General features: G+C 39.3%; 1 non-coding gene across 1 annotated transcript; it reads left to right on the forward strand.

The window, feature by feature from the left end:
- The first annotated feature begins 11,345 nt into the window (after positions 1-11,345).
- LOC132222937 (5S ribosomal RNA) lies at positions 11,346-11,464 on the forward strand. The gene has a single exon (XR_009450338.1). It is a non-coding gene; the product is annotated as a 5S ribosomal RNA (ribosomal RNA).
- The last annotated feature ends 15,178 nt before the right edge of the window (positions 11,465-26,642 follow it).

Raw genomic sequence — 26,642 nt, forward strand, 5'->3', positions numbered from 1 at the left:
AATCCAATCTAGGAAAAAAGATGATTTCTCAAGCGAACTGATGACATCATTTTTTAATGCTTGAATTTTTTTTATTTTCATTAACCTAGAGTTAATATACAGTATTTAATAGTTTTAGGTGTACAATATAGTTAACATTTACATATGTAACAAAGTGGTCACCGTGAAGTCTAGTAATCTTCTGACACTACACAGGGATATTTATGATGTTATTGACTAAAATTTCCTAAGCTATACATTACATCTTCATGACTTACTGATTTGTAACTGGAAATTTGTATCTTTTATTTCCTTTTACCTTTTTTTGCTCTTCACTCTACTCCCTTCCCCTCTGGCAATCATCAATTTATTCTCTATGACTATGAATATGTTTCTGTTTTGTTTTTACCTTTTGTTTTGGTTTTTAGATTCCACATATAAATGAAATCATACAATATTTATCTTTTTCTGTCTGACTTATTCACTTAACATAGAACCTTCTAGATCCATTAGTTGTTGCTAATGACAAGGTTTCATTCTTTATGGATGAGTAATATTCCATTGTATATATGTGCCACATCTTCTTTTGATGTGATGTTATTGCCTAAATTTCAAATTCATCTTGCTTCAAGATTGTGGTTATTGAAAATAACATTGGAATGAACATAGGGGTGTATATATTTTCAAATTAGTGTTTTTAGATTCTCATATACCTAGATGTGTGGGTCGTATGGCATATGGTAGTTCTATTTTTAATTTTTGGAGGAAACTCTATACTGTTTTCTTTAGTGGCCGCACCAATTTGAAAGCTCACCAACAGTGCACAAGGGTTCTTTTTTATGCTTTTTATAATCAAATACATCTGTTTTGCCAATGAGGATGTCAATTTTAAAAGAAAATGATGACTTAAGTTGTCTGCTTTTCCAGACCTTTTGTACTCTTGTACAATTTCCCTCACATCTGTGCTCGCCTTTACCATGTGGTGTAGTGAGGAATAGAGTGAGGTGATTAAGTCTGTAGCATCTGAGATTGAAACTACTGGATTTTCATACAGCTCTTCCCCTTACCAACCGGAGTAAATTATTAAATGTTTTGTGGCTCTAGTTTTCTCATCTTTAGAAAAAAAAGATAATGATAATAACAGTATCTAAATCAGGGGGTCCTGGTGAGGTGTAAATGTGATAATGCATACAACACTTGGAACAATATTTGGTTTCATAATTATTCAAAACTAGAGGCCTTGTGCACAAATTTGTGCACCAGTGGGGTTCCTCAGCCTGGCCTGCAGGATTGGGATGAAACCAGCTCTCCAACATCCCCTGAGGGGTCCCGGGTTGTGAGAGGGTGCAGGCCAGGCCAAGGGACCCCACCAGTGCAAGATTGGGGGGCCGGGAAGAGACACAGGAGGTTGGCCAGCTGGGGAGGAACTGTGGGAGGGCTCCAGGGCATGTCTGGCCTGTCTCGTTCAGTGCCCATCTGCAGGACCCCAGCAGCAAGCTAACCTACCAGTCATAGTGTCTGTCCCCTGGTGGTTAGTGCATATCACAGTGAGCAGTTGAGCAGCCTTAGCATATCATTAGCACATTACGCTTTGATTGGTTGACTGGACAACCGGACACTTAGCATATTAGGCTTTTATTATGTAGGATATTTCTATTATTAATATTGAGAGCAATGAAGAGAGTACTAGGGATGCCAATGGAAAATTTTCTAATGAATATTTATGGCCAGGGAGGAGTAAAATTCTTTTAACTGATTTCCTAATTTGAGAGCCTCTGTTTATTGTGACACATAGCCTGTAAAATTCAAAACTTTTTAGAATGATGAAAACCACAGAATGAGACCTGTTATCTAGGTCTTGTTTCAAATAGCTTGTACTGCTGATTCAAGAGATAAGACATTTCCAGAGCATTGCTTGTTCTTAAACATCTAAACCATTAATTTTTTTTTCCTTTTCTCACTTTACCTTAGCTGTGTAATATTTTCTTATCTTGTGATGTCATTGTACCAAAATTTCCTATAGAATCAGGCCATTTTTGCCGTAAATACGTTGCTTGTGAAATTTCATTTCACTACAAACTAACCCAACTGATATAAAAGTAAAAGGGAAAGCTATTTTTTTAGTACTAACTACCATATCAATAATTTGTCATAGATTCTACTCAACATCCAGTCTTTCTCTTTCCTTAATAACAGAACCTTGATATTATTCAGACTGGAAATATACCCAAATAAAATATAGCATTCCCAGGGTTCCTCAAAGATATTGCTGACCATGTGTCTAAGCTTTGCCAGTGAGGTCCAGTGAATTTAAACAGATGTGATGTGTAGAATTTCCTGGGTGTCTTTCTGAAGGGAGCAGATGAAGGTGGGGACCACACTGTTACAGTGCTTCTCCCTTTACTCCTTTCCAGGTGCCTGAAATATGGACCCTTGGCTGCTTCTGTAGAAATCACACTGGGCCTAACCCTGTGCCAGAATGGTGGAAGAGAAAGACAAGAAGAGCCCGGATCTCTGTACACCAGCCCTGGGCTCTTTACCTTCAGACTTCTTTCACATGTGAGAGAAAAACTTCTATCTTGTTTAAGTCAGTGTTGTTTTAGGTTTTCTGATATAAATCATTTACCTGAGCCCAGTACTGAATGATTTGGTAATCAGACACTAGATTGTATTCATTACACTATTCCTTTCTATGTCAATGTCCTCCAGCCAAAAACCACCAGGAACACAGTTGACACATTGCACTGTTGGGAGCCATGGCATAAGCAACTCCATCTTAGAAGTAAAAGTCTCTAGTTCCCATTTACTAGAAACTACAAGTCTCTAGTTCCCATTTACTAGAAACCACGTGTGTCCTGCGGTTTGGCCAGCAATTAAGAATAACAATTAAGAATAACCGTCACACAGCTGCCACTTGCTGATAGGCTATTACCATAAGCTTCGCTACCCGCCCCCGCCCCTGGAACAGTATATATTCTGCCGCTGTAAAAATAAAATTTGAGGCTTGATCAGAACTTTGTCTTGCCTCCATTTCTCCGCGTCTCCTATCCTCTCATTCCCTACAAGAATCGTCACGGTACCCACGTTGCATGCCCCGCGGGTCGGGGCATTGCACTGAGGGAGAAATCACACTCTAGCGAACTATGAATGTCTCAGTGTAGTGTTAGAAAGGACACAGGGGATTTGGGCTTGTGTTAGGTGATTTAGGTGAGGGTTGAAGGAACAACATTTTGGATTGGATGCTATCAGGAATCAGGCAGAATTCAATGAGAATCTTAATAAATCTTCTAAAACAGGAGAGAGCCTAAAGCCATAATTGTTAAAGAATTAGCAGTCACCATAATAGTTGGTATGGGAGGGCATTTAGTCACTGTTGTACCTTGGACAAAGCTCATGCTTTGTCTGTGTTCAGACATGATTATAAAATGGATTTTCGCCATAATCCATCATGGCCATGCAGTGGTCTTATTCAATGTGCATGTTTTGGGAAATTATGTTCAACAGGGAACATCAAGGCCAAAGTACTAGACCAGCTCCTGGATGCCAGGGACTGCCTTTTCTTTCTCACCTACAGCAATGCTTGGTGCAGGGTAGGGGCTCATTTAATGTTGGTTGAATGAATGGAACAAATTAACAAGTGTTTATCAAAAATATACAGTTACTATGCTTATTTCACAGAAATTATTTTAGTTATTTGTGTTTAGATATTAAAGAACAATGAACATATATATTCCATATTTAATGTTAATATATATGATATTCATATATTGCATACATATACATATATAAACTAGCCTTATATCATTTGAATGAACTTATACTATTTTTAAATGATTTTTTTAAATAAGAAAATTGTGTGGTGATTAGATTAAAATTATTTCCAAAGTTCAGCGAGATATTTTTAAAAAGCTACTGAGAATGAGAATTAACTATATTCAAAATGGATAATTTGTAAGAATAGGGGCAGGAATTTTATTCTCTTCATCTGTTCATCACCCTTAATTCAATTTTATATACATTGGATGATCTTAGTAAATAATAGTATTTATCATTGTATATAGAGGTCCTGAAAAATCCATTAAGTGTTCTTTTATACTTAAAAAAAATACTCATAATTTATTGTTAACTCTGAAACTACTAGTTTGGGTTTCCATTTCCTTTATAGTAAGAAAAGCCTCTGATTGGAAAGAGTATCTTCAAGCTGTAAAAATTATCATATAATTTAGATAGCATTTATTAGGAGTTTAGGTTCTAAATACTTTATAGATATTACCTCACTTGATCTTTATAGAACTGTATAAAGTAATTGTTACCAACCCAAAGTAACAGATTAGGCAATTCACTTGCTAGAGGTCACACATTTATGTGATAGAAGTGGGATCCAAATCTAGGTTTCTATGATCCCAAGTTCAGGCATTAGTCACTATTACATATAATGTCTAGTATAGTTCTAGATATATAGTAGGTGCTCAAAATTTCTTTTAAATGGAACTTGCGTGGTAAACTGAAATACTAATAATTCCATAGCGTAAAACAAGCATGTCAAACTCAAAGGCTAACAAGGGACAAATAAACAAGGTTTAAGTTTATGTGGGCCACAAAAAAACAAAAACTTCAATTTTCATAGAAATGTAGGTTTATTTCAATAGAGACATGCTGAATACAAAGGGCTGAAATAAATGAGTAATCATTAACATAAAATAATAGAACATTTTAATAAAACTTAATTTTTTTAACATTAACTTACCAGACACTGAATAGCTGCACAAATTAATAAGCGTAACGCAAATAAACCTATTTCTCTTGTTTTCCGAAAGCGAAATATTTCCTGTTGCGCACACCAAACAAGTCAGTCCAAGACTAATGACCTGGCAATCAACTGCTAAAATATTCGCTGCTAGTATTAGTGGAGAGAAATGGTGCACCTGCTCATAAGGCACATAAGGGAAATGAATGCAACATGATTATAGTAATCAGTCATTAGAAAATGTTATAGTTTGTTAATAATCTATAATAATAAAAGCGTAATATGCTAATTAGACTGGACATCCTTCCAGATGACTGGGGCTGCAAGGGAAGCCTAGGTCCCAGGTACCAGAGGGAAGCTGGTGCTGGCAGTCAGGGGAAGGAAGGCCTACTCTTGCACGAATTTCGTGCATCGGGCCTCTAGTTACGTATAACAGGATATTGTAAAAATTAAGTTATGAAATGTTTATTAAAATGTTTCTTACATACCATTATATTGGCTGGGCCACAAATATATTCATTATGGGCTGCAAGTGGCCACGGGCTGCAAGTTTGACATGTTTGGTGTAAAAGAATCTAGTAATAAATTGACCTATGACTTTATAACTGATAGGGAGGGCAGAGAAGACATGTGAAATAACTCTTAAAGATCCAAAATATTCATAAGCCTACTAGACATACTGAAGGACAAATGTACTAATTATAAGGGAGATTTAAGAAGGCTATAGCTCATTCTGCCCATCCAAACACATTTCCAAGAAGGGTATATCTGGCCTACATAGTCCATCTTTTTTATTTTGGTAGCTGACAAGTCATTATTGAAAAAATGTAGATATATCCATTTCACTCAGTCTCATGCCATTGCAACTTTCTGATTAGAATTTGTCTTTCTCTCTAGTTGTCCAATGTCAGTGCAGGCTAGAGGGATTCCTGTAACTAGTCATATTCTCACTATAAATTATTAACTTGACATCTGGATTTCCACCTTCACTCAGTGCAACTTTGGTTAGACCACTCCTAAAAGTCAGCTTTATCCTTCCAGAATGGCCATGGCAGTGTTCTGAACCTGCAAGTCATTCATTCATTCATTTATTCATTCATTCAAGACCCATTACCTATTACATATTAGTATGTATTATTATATATTACCTATTATATCCCAGGCATTGTGATAATCCCTAGGGACACAAAATTGAACAACACAGTTCTTTTACAGAGTTTATAGTGCACAATTAGCTACAGATGACAATTATAATGCATTGTATTAAGTGGCTTGATACTATATAAATGACGTATTATCCTCAGATCTACATAGTGTGGGAATGAAGCCTGGACTTAGCAGTTCAGCAAGGCTTCTGGGGAGAAATGACATCTGAGAAAGATGAGTTGGACTATTAGATGGAGAGTAGGTGACAGTGTATGCACGTTTATTGTGAGAGTGGGGGTGAGGATGAAAACACTAGTGTTTCAGGCACAGGAAACCATATTTGTAAAGGCCTATATTTAACCAGGAGCTGGGGACCATCTGCTGATACAGCTCTGTCTACCACTTAACTGGGCCACTGTCAGCAGCCTTACAAAGTTACGGTAAAACAGATCTAACTCTTGAGACATATGTGGTGTCTCATCCTTGTAACAACAAGTACTCTTCTTCTTTGACCTTTTTGTCATAAGCCACATAGACAGGAAACCAAAGCCCAGGCAGTGAGTGGGGCTCCTCTAGACTTCATCCTCTATGACATCAGCTTGCTTTGTTTCCTCATGTTTTGAGAAGGACTATTACCTACCAAGAACTTTTGCTGTGGCAGGTCTGTTAAACATGAATCATTCTGGAGACCTTAGCACATGTAGCACCCTTCATGCATTCAAGGGTTCTCGATATGAGTACTATTTGCAAATGACACATAGTTTAGGGATTTGGAGCCTGCAGTTGAAAGCCTCTAATATTATTCTTTAAAATTTTGTAGAATCAAAGGATAACTTTCACAGTACAAGCTGAAGATAACATTTTTAAGGGTTTCAACACAGAAGCAAATTTCAGTATAGAATAATATTGGGAATAGTGTAGAATTATAGAGAATGTAGACACATCCTACATATGAAAGCTTAGGTGTGTGTCAATTAATGTGGATCTGCATTTTAAGCACAGTGGTAGAATAGGAGAATGAGGATGTGTTTCTCTAACATCTAAATCATTAACATGTTGCCTTATAGCAACCATGTATTTGTTTTAAGGACATTTCCCTTCAACTTCTTATATGCTTAAGATGTCCAAAACATACCTTGGAGAAAAAAAAAAAATCAAATGTCTTCTTTATGAGAGAAAAAACTTTTAATAAATATAAAAATCTAGTGAGCCTTCTTGCCGGGGCCCAACCCCAGCAGGTCCAGGGGTTCCCAAAGGCGCAGACGGAGTCGGCGAAGAAGGAATAACACGGAGACAGCATTCAGTTGATCAGCAGCCCAGCCAGGATCTCTAGCCCGGATCTCCAGCCAAGTTCTGGTCTGGATCTCCAGAGAGGTTCTGCCTAGGATCTCCAGTCAGGTTCAGTCACCAGGTTCTAGTCAGGCTCTCCTGCCAATCTCCGCAGTCAGGTTCAGTCCAGGATCCCCTGCCATGCTCTCTCGCCAGGCTTTGCCTCCAAGCTCCGAGGCCAGTCCCTGTCCAGGATCCTCCGGCATGCTCTCTCCAGCGAAGTTCTTCTGTCTCTAGAGAACGTTCTGTGTAGGTTCTGTGCCTAGGCTCTGTCTCTCTTGGTCCTGTCTTCCAAGCCCTGTGTTCTCAGTTCTGTCTGAAGTTCTGTGTTCTAAATTCTGTCTCTTTCTGTCTTCTTCTGAATTCTGTGTTCTAAGTTCTGAGTGTTTCTGTCTTGTTACAACTGTATTTATACCAGTTGATTCAATCCTATCAATCTCTATTACAAAGGTTAGGGCGTTTCTTATCTCCATTCCAGGGAGAAAAGATTATGTAGTGTAAGCATGATTGTTCGTAGTTAAAGGGATTAATTACCCGCCTGGCACTTAGTTGAGGGGTTTTATTCCCTCCCTAACTTCAGGGGAAAATCCCTACCTGGGGATTCAACCTTTCTCGGAGAGGTGACCTTGGTTAAAACACAGCACCAAGAAGGTGAGCAAACATATTAAGAACCGTATGCCATATATGCCAGGTCTCTTGAAACAGCAAGGATGGACCAGCTCCCGGCACCTTCTTAAATTACTTTTGGAATGTCAATGAATAAAAATAAATGGCTAGGTCACAGAATTTAAAACAAGTTTTATTCATTTCATTGTTAAATTTCCAAAATAATTTTTGGACATGATTAAATCATATCAAGAGTAAAAGTGTGCATGAAATAATTCAGAAAGGCCTCTGTCTCCACCACTATTTCCCTCAGTGCCATTTCTCAGATGTAGTCACTGGTATCCATTTGTTTTGGGTTCTTCTGGTAGTTATTATAACTTTACATAATACAGTGGTAGCTCTATTCTTGACTTCAGTTTTAGACATTATTAAGTTTCTCTAATGAAGAAAAAGACTGTTTTTGATTTATTGAGTTTAAAGTGACAAAGTAAAAAGTGAAAAAAAGAAAAACAGTAGCATAAACATTTCTATTTTTTATTTAGAGAAAGTAAAAATGTTCTATGTAAACTCAATAAATCCAAAACAGTGTTTAAAGTATGTTGTTTAAAGTCTTTTTGTAAAGGCAACTGAATGAAGAAAAAATACAACTATGCTGCAACTTACAAAAAAATGGGAACCAAATGGAATTGGGAACAGTGTTAGGTATTATAGTTCTTTTTCTTCATTAGAGGAAAAAACACTTGGGTATTATCCATTCTCTAAGTTCGGTATAATTGACTTTCACCTGCATGATGTTAGGAAATCATTTGAGGTTGATTCCTAATCAGATGTAATGATTTTTTTCCAAATGATTATTATTTAAGCCACTGTCTTTCCCACTTATGGTTTTGTTCTAATTCATTTCCATCCAAAAGTTTTAATAGACTTCAAGAGGAACTATGTGGGATGCAAAAAAGAGGCAGATGACTTTCTATAAACATACTGTGTACTGTCTGAGTCATAACCATTTTGTTGACTGTTTACTTTCCCTGTTGTCAGCACTATAGAGCTGACACCAACGACTTGGAAGTGAGTTACATACTATTCTTAGTTTATTACCATTAGCTCTTGATAACTTAGGGACTCATGTACTCTGAACTGGTTTCATTTCTTACTGTGGACTGGAATATGGCCTTGTCCTGAGCATTAGACCTTTTAAAATCAGACATTTATCACAGTGTTAAAGTGTAAAGTTTCCTCAAAAAATTGAAAATTGAACTATCATAGCATCCAGCAAATCTTCTAAATGTGTATCCAAAGGACATGAAATCACTTTCTCAGAGATATCTGCACCCCCATGGTCACTGCCTCATTAGTCACGATAGCCAAGAAATGGAAACTACCTAAGGGCCTATCCTATCTAATAAAGAGGGAATATGCTAATTGACCTTCATGCTATTGCAAAGATGGTGGTGCCCACAGCCAATAAGGAGGGAATATACTAATTGACTGCCCCACCCTCAAAGATGGTGGTGCCCACAGCCAATGAGGGAATATGCTAATTGACTGCCCTGCCCTCAAAGATGGCAGTGCCCACAGCCAATAAGGAGGGAATATGCTAATTGACTGCCCCACCCTCAAAGATGGCGGTGCCCACAGCCACAAGATGGCCGGCAAGGGAGGGCACTTGTGGGCTCAGTCCAGCTGGGGAGGGCAGTTAGGGGCAATCAGACCAGCAGGGGAGCAGTTAGGTGTCATTCGGGCTGGCAGGAGAGTGGTTAAGGGCAATCAGGCAGGCAGGCAGGTGAGTGGTTGGGAGCCAGCAGTCCCAGATTGTGAGAGGAATGTTCAACTGCCAGTTTAGGAGCAATCCCTGTGAGATCGGGCCTAAACCGGCAGTTGGACATCCCCCGAGGGGTCCCAGATTGGAGAGGGTGCAGGCTGGCTGAGGGACACTCGCCTGGTGCACAAATTTCATGCACCAGGCCTCTAGTCTATATATATAAAAGCCTAAACGACCGGAATGGACTGGATGACCAGTTGCTATGACACACACTGACCACCAGGGGCCAAATGCTCAACACAGGAGCTTCCCCCTGGTGGTAAGTGCGCTCTACAGGGGAGCGCCACTCAGCCAGAGCTGGGCTCACAGCTGGTGAGCGCAGTTGTGGCAGGAGCCTCTCCCAACTCTGCAGCACACTACCAGGCAGCAGCAGCAGGCACAGTGGGGCAGGATGAGTGTGAGTGGTGCGGCAACCAGCCCTGCCTCAAGCTTCTCCCTGGTCATCTGCCACTTGGTGCTCTGCTACATTCTTCAGGGCATGTCCAGCTGCCGGTTTAGGCCCGATCCCCACAGGGGTCCCAGATTGCAAGAGGATGCTGGCCAGGCTGAGGGGCCCCCCACCCATGCATGAATTGTGCACTGGGCCTCTAGTTGATAAGTAAATGGATAAAGAAAGTATATATATATATATATATATATAATCTCCTGGTGCACAAGATTCATGTACTGGGGGGGGGGGGTACTGAGGGGGTGTCCCTCAGCCTGGCCTGCACCCTCTCTCAGTTCAGGAGCCCTCAGGGGGTATGTCCACCCCAGGGATCGGGCCTAAGCTGGCAGTCAGACATCCTTCTCACAGTCCAGGGCTCTCATAGTCCAGGGCCCCTCGCTCCTTACCACCTACCTGCAGTGGAGGCAGGAGAGGCTCTGGCCACTGCCACTGTGCTCGCCAGCTGTGAGCCTGGCTTCTGGCTGAGCACACTCACTACCAGGGGGCAGCTCCTGCAGTGAGCGTCTGAACCCTGGCAGTCAGTGTATGTCATAGTGACTGGTCGTTCCACTACTCAGTCAATTTACATATTAGGGTTTTATTATATAGGATATATATTGCAATATTAGTCATACATGAAAATGGAAATCCTACCATTTGAAACAACATAACAACATGGATGGATGGACCTTCAGGACATTATCCTATATAATAAAAGCGTAATATACAAATTGACCAAACGGCAGAACGACTGGTTGCTATGATGTGCACTAACCACCAGGGGCAGACGCTCAATGCAGGAGCTGCCCCCTGGTGGTCAGTGCGCTCCCACATGGGGAGTGCAGCAGCAGTGGCGGGAGCCTCTCCTGCCTCCGTGGCAGCGCTAAGCATGTCAGACTGCAGCTTAGGGGAGCAGGCCTGAGCCATTAGTCGGACATCCCTTGAGGGCTCCCAGTATGCCAAAGGGTGTAGGCTGGGCTGAGGGACCCCCCCACACACACCCAGTGCAAGAATGTTATGCACTGGGCCTCTTGTACTAAATAAAATATGTCAGACAGAGAAAGATGAGTACTATATGATCTCACATATGTGTGGAATCAAAAAATGCTGAACTCAGAAATAGGGATTAAAATGTAATTGCTAGGAGTTGGGAGTGTGGAGACAATGGGATGTTGGTCAAAGCATTTAAACTTTTAGTTATAAGATGGATACATTTTGGAGACCTAATTCATGACAAGCTGACTATTATTAGTAAAACAATTAAAATACAAAAATACAGAATAATAATTGTCTACGGCCATACCACCCTGAACGCGCCCGATCTCGTCTGATCTCGGAAGCTAAGCAGGGTCGGGCCTGGTTAGTACTTGGATGGGAGACCGCCTGGGAATACCGGGTGCTGTAGGCTTTTGATCGCCAAAAATACAGAATAATAAAATAAATATCAAAAAATATGAGCATATTAAGTAGTGGATGAAAGTTTGGCTTTTGGAGACTTTTTTCAAATCTTGATATTTCTACTTATTACATACTAGAGGCCCAGGGCATAAAATTCGTGCACTGGGTGGGGTGTTCCTCAGCCCAGCCTGCACCCTCTCCAATCTGGGACCCCCCCGGGGATGTCTAAACCGGCAGTCAGACATCCCTCTCACAATCCAGGATTGCTGGCTCCCAACCACTCGCCTGCCTGCCTGCCTGATTGCCCCTAACCCAGGGGTGGGGCAAACTTTTTGACTCGAGGGCCACAATGGGTTCTTAAACTGGACTGGAGGGCCGGAACAAAAGCATGGATGGAGTGTTTGTGTGAACTAATATAAATTCAAAGTAAACATCATTACCTAAAAGGGTACGGCCTTTTTTTTTTTTTTAGTTTTATTCATTTCAAACTGGCCAGATCTGGCCTGCGGGCCGTAGTTTGCCCACGGCTGCCCTAACCGCTTCTTCCTGCCATCCTGATCATCCCCTAACCACACTCCTGCCAGCCCAATCGACACCTAACTGCTCCCCTGCCAGCCTGATTGCCCCCAACTGCCCTCCCCTGCTGGCCTGGTCATCTGCAACTGCCCTTCCCTGCTGGACATCTTGTGGCTATGGTTGCCACCATCTTTGAGGGCAGGACAGTCAATTAACATATTCCCTCGTTATTGGCTGTGGGTGCTTCCATCTTTGTGATGGTGTGAGGGTCAATATTCCCTCTTTATTAGATAGGATAAGACTTGTAAAGTTACTTAATCTTTGATTGCTTCAATTTGCTAATCTACAAAATGGTAGGGTTACTGTGTCTCAATAGACAACTGTGAAGGTTAACTAAAATAACCCACGTAAAGCACTGTTTTTGGCTAATTGAAGCACACAAAGACTACTTTTTTTCTTCATCTCTCTCTTTCTCTCTCTCGCTACCTCTCTCTCTTTCCCTGACACATATTTTCTCACTCATTGACCACTATTTATTCAGCCTTCAGTTAGAAACTAAATCCTCTAAGGAAACCGTCTATGACATTTGCCCCCTAAACCAGAGTGCATGCCCTTCCTACATATCGCCAAAGCAACCTGTATTTTCCCCACCATCTTGCAATCCCTAGTGACTGCCCTGTGTTCCAAATTGCACTGAGAAGTTCATGAGACCAGGGTCAATAGTATCTTGAATGAATCTTCAGTGGAAGACCCTTTACTCACCCAGGGTCTAGAACATTGCCTAGCACATGAAAGTGCTCAATGAATAATTATTTAATATTTATATAGTTCATTAAAAATCTTTTTTAATCCACACTTATACATTCAGTTGATTTTTCTACCAAGATGCCAAATCAATTTAAGGGAGGGTGGGGAGGGAAGGTCTTTTTAACAAATCTTGCTGCCACAACTGGATATCCATATGGAAATAAATGAACAATGTTACCTTCTCACTCCAGTTATGAAGATTAATTCTAGATCGATCCTAAATCTAAACCCCAGAACTTGAAAACTTCTTAAATTATTCTGTCACATATAGTAGTCACTAGCCACATGTGTCTACTTAAACTAAATACAATTTAAAAATCAGTTTCTCAGTCATACTAGGCACATTTAAAGTGCTTCATAGCTGGGTATGCCTCCAGGTTACTGTACTGAATAGTGTAGCCATGGCAAGAAGTATCATCATCAAAGAAAGTTCTATTAGACTAAAAATAAAAGTGTGAAAAATCTTATGACCTTGGCATGGACAAAGATTTTCTGGACAGGATAGAAAAACACTAAACTATAAAAGAAAAAATTATCTTTTGCATTTTTTCAAAATTTCTGAGTCTCAAAGTCATCATTAAGAAAGTGAATAGACAAGCCACAGACTAGAAAAAAAAATATTTATAGCACATATATCTGACAAAGAGTTTCCATCTAGATTATACAAAAAAGTCAATCAAACTGACAACACTAAAATGAACCATCCTGTAAAACAATGGGCAAAGACATGAAAAGACATTGTACCAAAGATTATGTGAGTGGGCAATACATGAATGAAAAGTTACTCACTATCATTAGTCATCGAGGAAATAAAAATTAAAACCACAATGAGATACTGTTTCACAACCACGAGAATGGTTAAAATCGAGAAGACTGACAACACAAAATGTTGGTGATGATGCAGAACAGCTAGTCTCACCTTCATTGCTGGTGTGAATGTAAAATGGTGCAACTACTTTGGAGAATTTTTTGCAGGCTTTAATAAGGCTAAGCTTACATCTAACTTATGACCCAGCAAGTCCATTGAGTTGGGAGGAGTGAGGTTACTGTATACTCCTTCCCAAAGTTTTTCATGAAAAGCTAAGTTTCAGCACCTATTCTCCTCCTATCTCACCCCTCTCCACCTCCTATACACCAACTTCTCGCCAACCATACTTTAAGATATGAGCATTTCCAAAAAAAAAAAAAAACTGACAAAGATAGCAAAAATAATAATAATAATAATAATAATAATAATAATCTCTCTGTTAAAGGTCATTTAGCAGAGACCATAAAAAGCAAACTAGAGGCCAGAAACTGAGTGAGAGGAGAGTGATACCTGTGGAAAGAGAAAAACACAAAATCTATACTGATGCTGAGCCAGATATTTTGGCATAAATGCAGGCAAGGTGGCTCTCTGTTTAGTCCCATTTTCTGCAATAGGAAATATAAATGTCTATAGAAAACAAGCCAAAAATTTTTAAAAAATGACAGGCAGAATCCTGCTGCCAAGAGCCTTAATATATTTATCTTCCTGCTGTCCTTTTTCCCTCCATCCCTTTCTTCCTCCCTTTCCTCCTTCTCCCTTTCCTTCCTTTTCTTCTTCATAGATGGTAAATTGAGTCAAAGCCACAATGGAAATGATATCTCAGGGAGAGAACCATGTACATGAGGCAAAAGTGAATAATCTATGTTTTTCCTCCATATTTCAAGGAATTCTCCCATTGCCACAAGCTGTCATGTTTAAATACCATGTGTCATGGGGAGGGAGGAGTGGAGACAGTGGAAATAGAGTTGGCTTTCTTCTCCACATGTCCTCGGCCTTCTGGAGCACCATGGTACAGCAGAAAGCATCAACTTTGGAAGCAGAACTAGCTTTACTTATAAGTTATATGATCTTGAACAGGCTGTTAAAAGCTCTTTCAGTCTCAGTTTCCTCATCTGATAAATGGGGACTAAGGAGTATTTTCTAGGCTCCCAGTAAAGGTTGGCTCCCTTCCCTGTGCTGCAACTTCACACTGTTTATGTCTTCGTTCTCCCCCACATAACACAGGTTGTTTTCCTCATCTTCAACAAGGAAGTAGATGCATGTAAGATGACCCTTGGTAATACAAATTAAAATATTTTATGTTTATAAAGGGCTGCACAGTGTACAAAGTTTTCACACACATAAATTAAGAGCATCTGGGAAAAAGAAATGAGTAAGCAGATAAAGGGAACCCCTAGGACCTATATTCATCTTCTGAGTTTTTGCTCAGAGAAGGACCAATTCTCATATTATACTCAGAATGTTTTACTTTTATTCGCTTCAGCTTTCAATTGACTAGCCCATTGCAACAAATAAGCTTGCTTTACTGCTTTCAATAAAATTATTTTATCAGTATAATTTGCATCACTTGTTTGTTTTATTCATTCATTCTTTTAATAAAAATCTATTAATATAAATAAATATATTTTAAAATAACATTTACCAATTGCTTTTCTAGACATTGGAGATTAGCAGTTAACTAGACATATGAGGTCTCTGCTCTCATTATAATTTGGGACACTAAATAAATAAGTAGATAGATAAAGACAATTTCAAATGTAGGTAAGCCTGTGAAGAAAATAAAATGAGTAAGAGAGGGCTGGGGTGATTATGGCTATTGCATGTTGAAAAGGTCAAGGGAGTTCTCTTCCACTATGCATTTGACCTTGGACCATGTATAGATTTAGGTGGAGGGAATAAAAAGCATAAAATCCTGAGGCTGAAATTGTTTTCAGGGATAATATACTTCCTTAGGAGACCTAAGGACAAGCATGTGGTAGGACTAGTAATCATATGGAATTTTATGATCTGTGAGAAGGTAGTTACAAACATTTCCAGCCACCTGTTCCCAAATTAATAGAATGAACTAAAATTTTCCAGTATCTAAGTCAATAATCTATGATCACTTTTTGTCCACAGAAGAACCAGGCTTGTGTGTCCCCATAAGAAACTTGTTGAATCACTTGATGTAGTGAGTTCTATTAAATTTTATTCTTTGACCTTTTCTACCATTCAAGGAAGTGTCCAGAGGAATGCAGAGATAAAAGAGTTTTGTCCACATACCCTGCTCTGCTTTTACCCCCACTTGCTTTCTTCTTCTCTCCACTTGCTTTCTTACTCTCTACAGAGGCAGCTGTGACATCCTGCATGGATAAGGAAATGATGTATATCTTCTGCCACCCACTTAGAAATACTTTGGTGTCATTGGCTATGAATATTCTTCCCTCATCCCCACCCCCATCTCCAGCCCTGCCTATCCAGTATGAGAACATGGAAACTCATTTTGGGAAATGTGATCTAGTTGGTCTCCAAACTTGACCTTGCTTATTCTTGGGTGATTATGTTAAGGATGGATTTTTTTCGTTGTATTCTACTGTGGGTTGTTTTGTGTGGTTTTTGCAGTAAATATAAAAAGTTATAGTTTTCTTATTTTTAGAAGATACGTCATCTCATAGAACAAGAAAATGATGGGTGGATAGATTTAAATATTAACTTAATTTTCTTTATTTTAAAGCATTCTTCAGAGAACTATTTTCAGTAGCAAAGATGTTGTAGTGCATTTAAAATACATTTGATTCAGTCAGGAATGTTAAGGACATCTCTAGTACAAAAGGTATTAAACTTGCTGGGTGTATGATGGCTTTGGATAAGATAAACAGTTTGAAAAGGATATGATATCACTCATCTCTTTAGGAAAGCATTTCTCTGTCTTAGAGTTAAAGCTCCAGGCAGAGGAAATGGGAAGGCGGGAGAACATGGCCCAGTTCCAGAGGAGATGTTGGGTCATGGAGAATGAATGAGTCAACAGGCATCAGAGGGTGTGTAGTGAGGGATTGGAAAGAAGGAAGAAAGGAAGCAGTGGGGCCTTGGAGCGCCCTCGCACCTACACCCATGCACACACACCAGGTTCTTGGGGAATACGATGATAAGTCCTTAGTATTTTCAAAGAGTGACTGTGTACCCCAAGCAACCAAATCACTTCCACAAACCGGCTTGGCTCTGGGGGAGAATCTGACACACCAAAGTTAGGGAGGTGATGAAAGTAGAAGAATCTCTACAGTAGAAGAAAGAGCATTGTAAATTGTCAACATTTCAGTCCTTTGTTTAGACAGGTTGGGAAGGAAATGAGAAGTCAATTCTTGAGGAGAAGCAATGCAAATAAAATTGGTGGCACTTAGTTGTGGTAAAATTAGGTGTTTAAGGCACCCCAGAGATCTCTTTATGGCATCTGTGTGAGGTATTTTCACTTCCCAGTGGACATGGATAGGTGAAGGACCCTTGTTTCTGTGAATATCTATGTATTTCTGCAGCTCAGGCCTCTAGCACATAGACCTGACATTTGACCAAGTCTTTTATCAGATCTTGTTCATCATATTTACATTCCTAGCATTAAAAATTATTTGAATTTTTGTAATATTGATATTCTGAGGATCTTAAATTTTTTTACAGGAATTTCTTACTTAATACCTATGCACTTTTAATTAAACAAATGGAACCACTGCTGTCATCCCCACTATATCATATGGCATTAAGAAAATTTGCTACCCACATGAAGCAAGTAAATGAACAAAATAAAAGTATGGCCTTAGTCTTTTCAAATTAATGTTCTAACTTTTTGACACTTTCTTCTGAAGTAAACCATAAAATACCTTCAATTTCACCATTACAGCTTCCAGTATGATCTATTAAACTATTAAATAAGATTATGTTACTTCTAGTAACTAGGAATTTTTCCCATAAGAAGGAAAAAAGACATACACACTTAATAATTTCATTACGGCCCAAAGCACCTGTGTGATCTGGCCTCTGCCTGCCTGTATGGGTGGTCACCATGCACCTTCCTCTGTATCTAATTGTCTTAAAGTAATAAAGAATGTACTCTGTTACTCTAAAAAATATTGTTAATAAATTAGGTAGTCACTCAACTCCAATCTTATTTTTTTACCCCTGCCAAAAATGTCCCTCCCTCCTGCCTGGAACACATTTCTTCTCTTCATGTAAACATTTAGGCCTTTGAGTCTGCTGAAACTCACTTCTGTATATCCCAGTATAGTAAGTGATTACATGTCATGATTTGCAATGATTTATTTAAGTTTATGTTTATATTTTTAATATTGTCTTCTCCACAGGACTCTGACGCAAGAGCAAGACTGATATTCTGATGGTTCTACTGTAGCCTGGCATGGGTGCTGTGTGTCTGCTTTTTCCATCATGGATACTGAGTGCCTTGCATAGTGCCTTTATTGAACTCTTATCGTTGTCAGACATGAAGAGAGCAGTTCAGGAACCATCAGAATCAGCTGGTGGTTGATAAAAATACTGAATCTCAGGTACAAACCTGCTGAGCCACAATCTACTATTGAACACGATACTCAGGTGCTTCCAATTGCACATTAAAGTCAAAATGCAACAGTTTACAGTTATGTACTAAGCATGGGCAAATAAGAAGCTGACTACTTGGCTGGCCAGCATGGCCAGTGGTTGAGCTTCGACCTATAAACCAAGAAGTCATGGTTTGATTCCCGCCCAGACTATAGCTAGATCCTCAGTAGGGGTATGCAGGAGGCAGCCAATCAATGAGAAGCTGATTACTCATACTCTTCACTTTTAAGCAACTTCCATGGCCTACCAAATGGGCCAATTCCTATTTTAAATATGGATGAAAACTTTGCCAGTTATTCTAAAATCTGTACATACTACCTCCTATATTTCTTATAACTCATATAATAAAATAATGAATTCTATTAGAAAGTTTATGATTTCTTGTCTTGGCATGTTGTCTTAATTTAAGCAAATATAATTAGATTTGGGTTCTAATCTAAAATATAAAGGTATACAGAGTATTGAAATTCTACTGTGGTTTTTAAATAAGTACAATTATCTCATTTAAAAAATATGAGTGAATAAAGGTAATATCATAGTGATACATAAGAAACTCACTCAGATTGGTGACTCACATATCTTTCATGCATGTCTTCAAAGGCTCAGTGGACTTTCACATAAAAAGAATTTTTACCTTTTACTTACTTCAGCAGAGTCAATTGATTTCCTGTTAATCAAGATTTGAAAATGCCACTGAGGTTTATTTTAGAATAAACTAGGACAATTTAGAAGGACCCAGGCCAATATCCGGAATGCCAGAGGTGATCAAATGAACTTTGATTCAAAGCAAACAGTGTTACAAGTTCCATAGCTGTTCTGACATTCTCAACTCAGGAGACTTCTTTATCAAAGGGCAGAGAGAGAAAATGCATTTGTGCATGCCAAGGCGTGTTTACGCTTCACATTTAGCATATGAGGTAGCTGCCAAATGAAAATCTTGCATACTAAGCAAAATTTAATTGATAATTATCATTGTACTCATTAAAATTTTTGACTCATAGTATTGAAAAGATAAGGTAAGATACTAATTTGTCCTATAAGACCCCAAACCCAGAACCTAAACTCACAAGACCATTCATGGATTACTAAATTGAATATTTTATTGCCGTATCTATTAGTGTAATGGGGTGCTTTAGCTTACTTCCATTAGCTTCTGTAACTACCCAAATGAACAGAGACAAAGAACTAAGTTCTGGTGAAGGTGAATTCAGGGCACTGCCCAAGTATGGAAGTGTCCAAAGCTCTTCAGAAATGTCCAAGAGACCTGTGGGGGGCTCTGATATTGCTGAGGTGGTACAGTAGAGGCTAAGGCATAGGCTTTGGCGTCATAGGACTGGACTCAACTCCTGATGCCCATTACTTGCAGTAAGCCTCACCTATGGATCAATGATAAGAGTTATCTCTGAAAGGTTTTTAACGATTAAGTCAAATAATCAGACAATGAATGAAATTTACTATTAACAATTAAAATAGGACAACAGAATTAAAACAAAACTATTTTAAAAATCTTAAGCTTTCCGGGAACTTCAAAAGCACTGGTGTAAATGGCTATATCTTTTTTTATTATTATTATTGCTTAAAGTATTACAAAGGGTATTACATATGTGTCCATTTTTTCCCCCCGCCCTAGACAGTCCCCTAGCCTCCCCTATCCCCCAGTGTCTTATGTCCATTGGTTACGCTTATATGCATGCATACAAGTCCTTTAGTTGATCTCTTACCCCCCTACCTCCTGCCCCCCAACCCTCCCCAGCCTTCCCGCTGCAGTTTGACAATCTGTTTGAGGCAGCTCTGCCTCTGTATCTATTATTGTTCAAAAGTTTATAATGGTCTCTATTATCCATGAATGAGTGAGATCATGTGGTATTTTTCCTTCATTGACTGGCTTATTTCACTTAGCATAATGCTCTCCAGTTCCATCCATGACGTTGCAAATGGTAAGAGTTCCTTCCTTTTTACAGCAGCATAGTATTCCATCATGTAGATGTACCACAGTTTTCTAATCCATTCATCTACTGATGGGCACTTAGGCTGTTTCCAGATCTTAGCTATGTTGAATTGTGCTGCTATGAACATAGGGGTGCATATATCCTTTCTGATTGGTGTTTCTGGTTTCTTGGGATATATTCCTAGAAGTGGGATCACAGGGTCAAATGGGAGTTCCATTTTCAGTTTTTTAAGGAAACTCCATACTGTCTTCCATAGTGGCTGCACCAGTCTGCTTTCCCACCAGCAGTGCACAAGTGTTCCTTTTTCTCCACATCCTCTCCAGCACTTGTCGTTTGTTGATTTGTTGATGATAGCCAGTCTGACAGGTGTGAGATGGTACCTCATTATTGTTTTGATTTGCATCTCTCGGATGATTAGTGACTTTGAGCATGTTTTCATATGTCTCTTGGCTTTCTGAATGTCCTCTTTTGAAAGGTGTCTATTTAGGTCCTTTACCCAGTTTTTGATTGGATTGTTTATCTTCCTTTTGTTAAGTTGTATGAGTTCCTGCCGGGGTCCAGCCCCAGCAGGTCCAGGGGTCCCCAAAGGTGTGGACGGAGTCGGCGAAGAAGGAATGACACGGAGACAGCGTTCAGTTGATCAGCAGCCTAGCCAGGATCTCCAGCCAAGTTCTGGTCTTGATCTCCTGAGAGGTTCTGCTGCTGTTTATTGCCTTGTTACATCCGTATTTATACCAGTTGATTTTAATCCTGTCAATTTCTATTACAAAGGTTAGGGCGTTTCTTATCTCCATTCCAGGGAGTAAAGATTATGTAGCTTAAGCATGATTGTTTGTAGTGATTAACTACCCGCCTGGCACTTAGTTAAGGAGTTTCATCCCCTCCCTGACTTCAGGGAAAAATTCCTACCTGGGGAAACAACCTTTCTCGGAGAGGTGACCTTGGTTAAAACACACAGCGTTAAGGGGAGCAAACATATTAAGAACAGTATGCTATATACGCCAGGTCCCTTGAAACATATGCTGTGCAGATGTTTCTTTCCTGCAGCGACTGTGTCAAGCAGCAAGGATGGACCGGCTTCCGGCAAGTTCCCTATAAATTTTGGAGATTAGGCCCTTATCAGATATGACATTGGCAAATATGTTTTCCCACACAGTGGGTTTTCTCGTTGTTTTGTTGATGGTTTCTTTTGCTGTGCAGAAGCTTTTTATTTTGATGTAGTCCCATTTGTTCATTTTTTCTTTAGTTTCAAGTGCCCTAGGAGCTGTATCAGTGAAATTGCTTCGGCATATGTCTGAGATTTTGTTGCCTTTGGATTCTTCTAGAATTTTTATGGTTTCCTGTCGTACATTTAAGTCCTTTATCCATTTTGAGTTTATTTTTGTGTATGGTGTAAGTTGGTGATCTAGTTTCATTTTCTTGCATATATCTGTCCAATTTTCCCAACACCATTTATTGAAGAGACTATCTTGGCTCCATTGTATGTTCTTGCCTCCTTTGTCAAATATTAATTGAGCATATTGGTTCGGGCCGATTTCTGGGCTCTCTATTCTATTCCATTGATCTATATGCCTATTCTTGTGCCAGTACCAGGCAGTTTTGAGAACAGTGGCTTTGTAATACAACTTGATATCTGGTATTGAGATCCCACCTACTTTGTTCTTTTTCAGGATTGCTGCAGCTATTCGGGGTCTTTTTTATTCCAGATGAATTTTTGGAAAGTTCGTTCTAGATCTCTGAAGTATGCCGTTGGTATTTTAATGGGAAGTGCTTTGAATTTATAGATTGCTTTGGGTAGTATGGACATTTTAATAATGTTGATTCTACCAATCCATGAACATGGTATGTTCTTCCATCTGTTTATGTCTTCCTCTATATCTTTTTTCAACATCCTGTAGTTTTCTGAGTAGAGGTCTTTTACCTCCTTAGTTAAGTTTATTCCTAGGTAGCTTAATTTTTTTGGTGCGATGGTAAACGGGATTGTTTTTATAATCTCTCTTTCTGAAAGTTCACTATTGGTGTATAGAAATGCCTCAGATTTCTTGGGGTTAATTTTGTATCCTGCTACATTGCCAAATTCATGTATTAAGTCTAGTAGCTTTTTGATGGAGTCTCTAGGGTTTTGTATGTATAATATCATGTCGTCTGCAAATAAGGACAGTTTTACTTCCTCTTTTCCAATTTGGATGCCTTTTATTTCTTCTTCTTGCTGAATTGCAATGGCTAACACTTCCAGTACTATGTTGAACAGGAGTGGTGAGAGGGGGCATCCCTGTCTTGTTCCTGTTCTTAGGGGAAATGGTGTTAGTTTTTGTCCATTGAGTATGATGCTGGCTGTGGGCCTGTCATATATGGCTTTTATTATGTTGAGGTATGATCCTTCTACTCCCACCTTACTGAGAGTTTTTATCAAAAATGGGTGTTGAATTTTGTCAAATGCTTTTTCTGCATCAATTGATATGACCATGTGGTTTTTTTCTTTCAATTTATTTATTTGATGTATCACGTTTATTGATTTGCGGATATTGTACCATCCCTGCATCCCTAGGATAAACCCTACTTGGTCATGGTGTATGATCTTTCTGATGTACTGCTGGATCCGATTTGCTAAGATTTTGTTGAGGATTTTGGCATCTATGTTCATGAGGGATATTGGCCTGTAATTCTCTTTCATTGTGTTGTCTTTACCTGGTTTTGGTATTAGGGTGATGCTGGCTTCATAGAATGAGCTTGGAAGTCTTTCTTCCTCTTGAATTTTTTGTAGTAGTCTGAGGAGGATAGGTTATAGTTCTTCCTTGAATGTTTGGTAAAACTCCCCTGTGAAGCCGTCTGGTCCTGGGCTTTTGTTTGCTGGAAGCTTTTTGATGACTGCTTCAATTTCTTCCATAGTTATTGGCCTGTTGAGATTTTTAGATTCTTCCTGATTGAGTTTTGGAATGTTGTATTTTTCTAGGAATTTGTCCATTTCCTCCAGGTTGTCTAGTTTGTTGGAGTAGAGATGTCGATAGTATTTTTTAACAATCATTTGTATTTCTGTGGGGTCTGTTGTTATTTCGCCTCTATCGTTTCTGATTTTGTTTATTTGGGTCCCCTCTCTTTGCTTCTTGGTGAGTCTGGCTAGAGGTTTGTCAATCTTGTTTATCCTTTCAAAGAACCAGCTCTTGGTTTCATTGATTTTCTGTATTGTTTTTTTGGTCTCTATGTCATTTATTTCTGCTCTAATCTTTATTATCTACTTCCTTCTGCTCACTCTGGGGTTTTCCTGTTGCTCTCTTTCTAATTCTTTGATTTGTAGAGTTAGATGAGTTACTACCATTTTTTCTTGTTTTTTGAGATAGGCCTGTAGAGCTATAAACTTCCCTCTCAGGACTGCTTTCATTGTGTCCCATAGGTTTTGGATTGTTGTGTTTTCATTGTCATTAGTTTCCAGGATGTTTTTAATTTCTTCTTTGATCTCATTGGTAACCCAATCAATATTTAATAGCATGCTATTCAGCTTCCAGTTGTTTGAGTATTTTGGGTTGTTTTTATTGTAGTTTATTTCTAATATTATGCCATCGTGGTCTGCGAAGACGCTTTTTATGATTTCAATCTTCTTGAATTTGGGGAAACTTTGCTTGTGACCCAATATATGGTCTATTTTTGAATATGTGTTATGAGCACTTGAGTAGAATGTATATTCCGTGGCATTGGGGTGAAGTGTTCTGAAGATGTCTATTAAGTCCATCTGATCTAGTGAGTCATTTAGGATTGCTGTATCTTTGCTGATTGTTTGTCTATAGGACTTATCCAGTGCTGTCAGTGGTGTATTAAAGTCCCCTACTATGATTGTATTGTTGTCGATCTCTCCTTTGATATCTTCCAGGAGTTTTTTTTATGAATTTGGGTGCTCCTGCATTGGGTGCATATATGTTTACCAGGGTTATATCTTCTTGTTGTATTGATCCCTTTAGTATTATGAAGTGGCCTTCCTTATCTCTTGTTATGGCCTTCACTTTGAGGTCTATTTTGTCCGATATAAGTATTGCTACCCCAGCTTTCTTTTCCTTTCCATTTGCCTGAAAGATATTTTTCCATCCTTTCACTTTCAGTCTGTGTGAGTCCCTTCTAATGAGGTGGGTTTCTTGTAGACAGCAGATGTATGGGTCATGTTTTTTTTATCCATTCAGCCACCTCAATGTCTTTTGGTTGGAGCATTTAGTCCATTTACATTTAAAGTTATTATTGAAAGGTATTTGTTTGTAGCCATTTCTTTTTTTGTGTGGCTGTTTTCTTTCTGAGCTTTTTATTTCTTCTTTTTATACCAGTCCCTTTAGCATTCCTTGCATTGCTGGCTTGGTGGTGCTAAACTCCCTTAGCCTCTTTTTGTCTGTGAAGCTTCTTATTTCCCCTTCTAGTTTGAATGATAGCCTTGCTGGATAGAGTATTCTTGGATTCAGTCCTTCGCTTTGCATCACTTTGTAAATTTCTGTCCATTCTTTTCTGGCCTGATGTGTTTCTGTTGAGAAATCATTTGACAATCTAATGGGAGATCCCTTGTATGTAACTTTCCGTCTCTCTCTTGCAGCCTGTAAGATTCTCTCTTTGTCCTGAACATTTGCCATGGTAATTATGATGTGTCTTGGTGTGGGTCTTTTCGGGTTCACCTTGTTTGGGACTCTCTGGGCTTGTGTGACATTTTTCTTCCCCACCTCAGGGAAGTTTTCTGATATTATTTCTTCTAATAGGTTTTCTAATCCTTGTTCATCTTTCTGTTGTTCTGGTACCCCTATTATTCGTATGTTATTTCGTTTCATGTTGTCCCAAAGCTCCCTTAGGCTCTCCTCCTGTCTTTTAATTTTTTTCTCCAATTGCAGTACATTTTGGGTGTGTTTTGCTTCCTTGTCTTCTAATTCACTAATTCGGTCCTCCGCTTCTCCTAGTCTACTGTTGATACTTTCAATGGTGTTTTTTATTGCAGCTATATCACTCTTCATTTCTTCTTGGGTCTTACTTAAGTTGTTGATTTTTTCATCTGTTTCTTCTAGCTTCTTCCATATGTTATTGATTTTTTCATCTGTTTCTTCTTGCTTCTTGCAGAGGTTGTCGATTTTTTCCTCCATCCGGTTTATGCACTCTAGGACCCTTATTCTGAATTCTTTTTCTGTCATGTTGCAAGCCTCTGTATTACTTAGCTGCTTTTCTGGAGAGTCCTCCTTCTCTTTCCTTTGGGGGTTTCTTTGTCTACCCATGTTTGATCTCACTGACATATCTAGACATTGAGTCGTTCAGTGGTTGCTCCCTTGGTGGCAGTGACTCCTTGGTCTGTGGTTGCTTTTCAGGCGGTTGTGGTAGCGGCTGCTCTTCAGTTGGCAGCAGCTCCTCTGGTGGGTGCTGTTCACAGCTGTGGTGGCTCTTCTGGCTGGTGGGGCGAGGTTTCACATACAGCTGCTGTTCCTCAGCAGAGGGTGTGGTGCTCAGGAGGTTGCTGTTGCTTGGATCTGCTTTCCAGGGGAGTTCTGCTCTTCCCGGCTGCAAACCGTCTCACCAGCTGAGCAATTTCGCCAATTCGGGGTGGGCGTTATTAGTTTCAGCTGCTGACTCCATTTGCTCCGGGACACGACCTGGGACGCGTCTGCCTATATCGCCGCCATCTTCTCTCCCCTCGTAAATGGCTATATCTTAACACCATTCTTACTAGTGGCTAGCTTTGGCCAAATCATTCATTCATTCAACATATATTGACTGAGAATCCACATTACATTATGACAATTACTAAGGATCCAAAAAGTACACAAAAAAGTTGTAAAGTACAACTTGGAGTTTAGTGGAGATGAGATTTTTAAAGTAATTATTATACCATCAAAAACTATATGAATTGTGATCAATATGGAAGAAAATTATAGTATGCTGTCAGAATATACTAGTATATCAAGAAGAATGGACTTAAATTGCAAGGTCAGGAGAGGCTTCTGAGCAAAAGTGACATTTCACTTGAGATATGAAGAATGGAGAGGAGCTTGCTAAGGCAAGAAGATATAGGAGCTGTCCCGGTAAGATGCAGTTTTGTCTGACAGAGTTTACACCATGGGAAGAGCTGATCTGGCAGAGTGGTGGGAAATGGTGCAAACCCTGGGGGTCTTTTACCCTGAGCACATGGGCTACCATTGAAAGGTTTTAAGCAGAGGTGGTCTGATCACCTTGGCTTCAGTGTGGTGGATGTATTAGAATGTGATCATAGTGGAAGGCAGGAGACTAGTTTATTAAGGGAAAATCTTAAAACACTGGAAACTGAATATACCTTTCACACATTCTCTGTGTAAGGCAACTTTACTGTAGAATGAGAAGCATGGGGCAAGTTAGGGTTTTACAAGTTCACATTCCAGTTCCCTTTTAGATTAGCTTAGAACATGTATTTGCTGAGGGATTAACTAAAACTGCCTATGTTGGCTCATCCACTTCCAACAAATATTTATTAAGGTTTCTCATGTGCCACTTACCATCTTAGGCCCTGGGAATAGAGCTGGGAACAAAACACATGAAGACAT

This window comes from Myotis daubentonii, chromosome 1 (genome assembly GCF_963259705.1).
Source record: "Myotis daubentonii chromosome 1, mMyoDau2.1, whole genome shotgun sequence".
Taxonomy (NCBI): domain Eukaryota; kingdom Metazoa; phylum Chordata; class Mammalia; order Chiroptera; family Vespertilionidae; genus Myotis; species Myotis daubentonii.